Source organism: Osmia lignaria, unplaced genomic scaffold (genome assembly GCF_051020975.1).
Source record: "Osmia lignaria lignaria isolate PbOS001 unplaced genomic scaffold, iyOsmLign1 scaffold0097, whole genome shotgun sequence".
Lineage (NCBI taxonomy): Eukaryota > Metazoa > Arthropoda > Insecta > Hymenoptera > Megachilidae > Osmia > Osmia lignaria.
Genome location: NW_027478238.1, coordinates 10,001 through 15,000, shown reverse-complemented (window position 1 = coordinate 15,000; position 5,000 = coordinate 10,001). Strand labels below are relative to the sequence as shown.

At 47.2% G+C, this 5,000-nt stretch overlaps 1 non-coding gene and 1 pseudogene across 1 annotated transcript; both read right to left on the bottom strand.

Moving 5' to 3' along the window:
• Window positions 1-1,973, bottom strand: part of LOC143307911 (large subunit ribosomal RNA) — a 4,530-nt pseudogene extending 2,557 nt beyond the window's left edge.
• A 1,732-nt stretch (window positions 1,974-3,705) lies between these two features.
• LOC143307908 (5.8S ribosomal RNA) lies at window positions 3,706-3,860 on the bottom strand. Its single transcript, XR_013064950.1, has one exon. It is a non-coding gene; the product is annotated as a 5.8S ribosomal RNA (ribosomal RNA).
• Between the last annotated feature and the right edge of the window lie 1,140 nt (window positions 3,861-5,000).

Sequence of the window (5,000 nt, the reverse complement as noted above, 5' to 3'; positions counted from 1 at the left end):
GCCATATTTAACAGTTTTGTTGTTGCTTTTTAACTGAGAGCTTTAGGACACCTCATTTACATAGGATTTCTCTTAGGGCTTAGGATCGACTGACTCGTGTGCAACGGCTGTTCACACGAAACCCTTCTCCACGTCAGTCCTCCAGGGCCTCGCTGGAGTATTTGCTACTACCACCAAGATCTGCACCGACGGCGGCTCCAGGCAGGCTCACGCCCAGACCCTTCTGCGCACACCGCCGCGACCCTCCTACTCGTCAGGGCTTCATGGAGGACCAAATTTTGTCCAGCCCCACTTGCCACTGACGGCGGAGTATAGGCGCGACGCTTCAGCGCCATCCATTTTCAGGGCTAGTTGCTTCGGCAGGTGAGTTGTTACACACTCCTTAGCGGATTCCGACTTCCATGGCCACCGTCCTGCTGTCTTAAGCAACCAACGCCTTTCATGGTATCCCATAAGCGTCGACTTAGGCGCCTTAACTCTGCGTTTGGTTCATCCCACAGCGCCAGTTCTGCTTACCAAAATTGGCCCACTTGGCACTCTGATCCAATAATAAAATCTCATGGCTTCATTTGATGCAAGCAAGCCAGAGATCTCACCCATTTAAAGTTTGAGAATAGGTTGAGGTCGTTTCGGCCCCAAGGCCTCTAATCATTCGCTTTACCAGATGAGACTCGCAATAACGTTCGAGCGAGTGCCAGCTATCCTGAGGGAAACTTCGGAGGGAACCAGCTACTAGATGGTTCGATTAGTCTTTCGCCCCTATACCCAGTTCCGACGATCGATTTGCACGTCAGAATCGCTACGGACCTCCATCAGGGTTTCCCCTGACTTCGTCCTGACCAGGCATAGTTCACCATCTTTCGGGTCCCAACGTGTACGCTCTAGGTGCGCCTCTTCTCGCAATGAGAACGAGACGCCCCGGGAGTGCGAGGCCTAATCGTAACGAGGCCCATCCTCCCTAGGTCGACGCAGAGGACGACATTCACTTTCATTTCGCCTTTAGGTTTATTTATATCCCAATGACTTGCGCACATGTTAGACTCCTTGGTCCGTGTTTCAAGACGGGTCCTGAGAGTACCCAAAGCAATAGCGTCGCCGACCGGTAATTCAAAGCTTGGCCAGTCCAAGGACTCCTCCTGCTAACAGCTGGCCAGACCCGGGGACGGCGCATAGTCCGTACATCCGGGTAATTATAACTGAACCTAGCTTGCGGCGGTCCTGACGCACACACATTCGAAAATGGATTGGTTGCGGCCTGATACCGTCTGAGTACCGTCGCGCAGTCGGCCAGGCAACCGAGGGTCTGTCACGAACACCGTTAAGGTGACGGACAGGCTCCGCCTCGGACCGTAGACCGACACGCAACGGGTCGCGACGTTCTACTAGGGGAGAAGTGCACGACTACCTCGCCGGAACATTCGCCGAAGGTGGTGTGCCCTCGCTAATGGAACCCGAAGGTCCATCCGGGGCATCGCGCACCAACGGGAGCCAGCGTTGTTGACGATGAATCTCCCCATTCGATCTTTTGGGTTTCTCAGGTTTACCCCTGAACGGTTTCACGTACTCTTGAACTCTCTCTTCAAAGTTCTTTTCAACTTTCCCTCACGGTACTTGTTCGCTATCGGTCTCGTGGTCGTATTTAGCCTTAGATGGAGTTTACCACCCACTTAGGGCTGCACTCTCAAGCAACCCGACTCTAAGGAGAGATCCTCCCGAAACGCGTACCGGTCACTACGGGCCTGGCACCCTCTATGGGTAAATGGCCCCATTCAAGATGGACTTGGACGCAATTCGATGTCTCGGGATAAACGGATCCTCCTGAACACTACATTTCCCAGCGGCGGTACCGCGGGATTCAGTGCTGGGCTCATTCCTGTTCGCTCGCCGCTACTAAGGAAATCCTAGTTAGTTTCTTTTCCTCCGCTTAATAATATGCTTAAATTCAGCGGGTAATCTCGCCTACTCTGAGGTCGTCAATTTCTTTGGTTTCATCGAAAGGTGAATAATGATGCTCGATGCAAAAAAAAAAAAAATAAACGAAAAGAAGCAAAAAAGCAAACACGTAGAGAAACTGTGCGTGAATCAACCTTTCGCATATTCAATTTTTCCTCCTCTCTCGTTTCAAAATGTTTGTATTTATCGTTCGATGAAACGAGCACAAGAGGGAAAAAAAAGTTGAGACACGACGTTCCCATAATTTTCGTGTTATTTCCTTTTTGCTTCAAACATTTTGCGGACTGCAGCTTCGTCGTATTGCTTTTATCAATTTTTAACAATTTCAAAGCGAAGACAACTCGCAAGACGATCCATTTCGTCTCGGTTCAATTTTAACGTCCGTCCGTATTATTTTTTGTTCCACAAGAGATTTCGAATAGGTTTCTTTATTTATCATCCCTTCTTTTCGAGCGCCACGGAAGCAAGAGGAAAAGCAAGAGCGAGAGAACATTTCGCGTATACTTCATTTAACAATTTTAACCAACACGCGATGTACTCCACACACCTCTTAGATTTAACAACTGCTTTTCTCTTCTTCTCCCCTTAGCGCAAGGGTAAACCCCATTTGTCTCTTCTTTGGAACGCAACAAAACTTTCGAGGACTGGACGACCGAGCGATGGTCGCGCGGTCTTCGCTTATCTTTAACAAACGAAGTAGTCCGTATGTATTCTAAATGTTGAAGCCTCCTAGAGCTTTAAGCCATGCGAGACATTGAAATGCTGTTTTAACGGGAGCATGCATAATTGCTGCAAACATACTTTTATCACAAGTTCTAGCCACGCCACGGAGGCTTCGAAGTTCCTTCACCATTCGCTTTCCTCTCTTTTGTTACACAGTTTCAGACTACGATCAGGGGTACCGAAACGCTGTATTGATTGTAAACAACCATTTTTATCTTGGAGCGGAGCGTTCCTTTACTCGTTAGATTTGTCTTGTCGCGTGTGTATTCGCTTTTTCGACGCTTTTTAACCATTTAACTTGTTTAGCGAAGCTAAACGCACAGACAGACAAAAAAAAAGGAACAGCATCGCGCGTCAAACAGCGACGACCCATCTGAAGCGATCTTTCATTTATACACCGTTTGTAAACAGAGAGATGTATAAAGCGCGGGGAATCATTCGAAACCCTGGGGCTATTCGAGCTTGCATTTCAGCAAATTATCATCTCAAACATTTCACTCGTTTGCTTTTTCTAAATTTATAGGAGAGCTTCTTTCGTTTATTTTTGACACACCTTTCGTAAATATCGTTTCTGGCAACGTCGGGAGCGTGGATTTCTACAAGTGAACAATCGCGCCGATCCGATAACTTCCAGCAGGATGGAGAATCTTTATAGATTATCTTCCGAGAACTCGGTGCTTTCACGGGCGGTCGTTTATAAATTTTAACGAACGACTCGCGCGCCGTGACGCACTTGCGCTAGTTCGAAGAGATATTTCGAAATTTGTTTCTCTCCTTTAACGGCCTGCATTTAGTGTATCGGTTGCGATTTTCGTCACATCGTTTCCACGACAAACGCCGACGAACTGCCCAACTATCGCTCGTACGTTGCGACTCTTTCTTTGTTTATCGTTCATTCATTCTTTCAATTTCGTTCGATAATCCCGCTCCGAAACGTTCTACTTTCGTTGAACGACGGCGAGATGTTTAGAAAGAAATGAATTACTCTTTTTTCGAGAAGCAAACGCAAGCAGTCTTTTGTTAAGAAAACGACCCTCAGCCAGGCGTGGTCCAGGAATTGTATCCGTGGACCGCAATGTGCGTTCGAAATGTCGATGTTCATGTGTCCTGCAGTTCACACGTTGACGCGCAATTAGCTGCGTTCTTCATCGACCCACGAGCCAAGTGATCCACCGTTCAGGGTAATCGTAAAATTTTGTATTTCAAACTCTTTAGATCTTTAGAGTGTTATTTTCATTATTAACACGCATCACATTCGATACCCACATCACTCTCCCACCCGGCGCGTGCGGGAGAGCGAATTCGGGCGTCGCCAACGTATTTGTTTGTTTGTTCGATCGTTGACGACACGATCGCGTCCAAGGACGGAAACCGTCGGAGAAACGCCCAGTGGCACGCTCCTCTCGACGGTCGGGCGTAAAGTACATTTAAAAACCTTGAAAAGTACGAACGCACACAAGGAATGCGAGCGCGCGTCCTGTCGCTGAATCGTGGGTTGCGAGATTCGAACAGACACACGGCCGGCGACGATCGGTCTAACTAATGGACACATAGTTTTTCAAAGACTCGCTATCGTCGCTTCTCAGCCGGTCCGTAAACAACACACATCGATCAGGCGGACGCACGAATCTTACCACGGTGCGTGTTTCGTAGATTCCAGGTTACCCGCAAGTACCTCTCTCTCCCTCTCGAAAGAGGAATCTCGATCCGTCCTTTTTGGACAATGGAGAAATCTTTTTATCGCAACACGGATGGCAAAGAAACAACCAAAGCGTAGGAGCGTGGGGACGAGAGCGACGAAAAGAACGTCGCGAAAACAAAGTTTCGACGGTTGCTCGTTCTAATACATCGTAGTTTCAACTCTCTCAGTTTTAACCACTCCTAGACGCTTCGTAAACTTTTAACAATTCTTCGCCTCCGCGAGTTTCATTTCGAATAGAGCGAACGCAACACGGACCAAAAAAACTCCGGTGATGCCAGATCATTTAGCAAAGATCAGACGGCGGGTCATCTGTATTCCTTTTCTCTCTTTTTTATATCTTTCCATTTAACTAGGGTGTCGCAACGACGGGTACATTTATATATTTATATATATTGTATTTCAATTTTAATGATCCTTCACTTTCGGTTTGTAATAATATGATCCTTCTTTCATTTCGATCCTTCATATTGTAGGTTAACCAACAGAAGTTTGTTTTTTTACGACTTGTATTTTTGTGGTTTGTTTGTTTGTTTCTTACGACTTGTTTGTACCCGATCAAGTAGACGACGACCCATAAGTATAAGTTAGAGAGATAAAGGTCGAGAGACCTCACGCAAGCGTC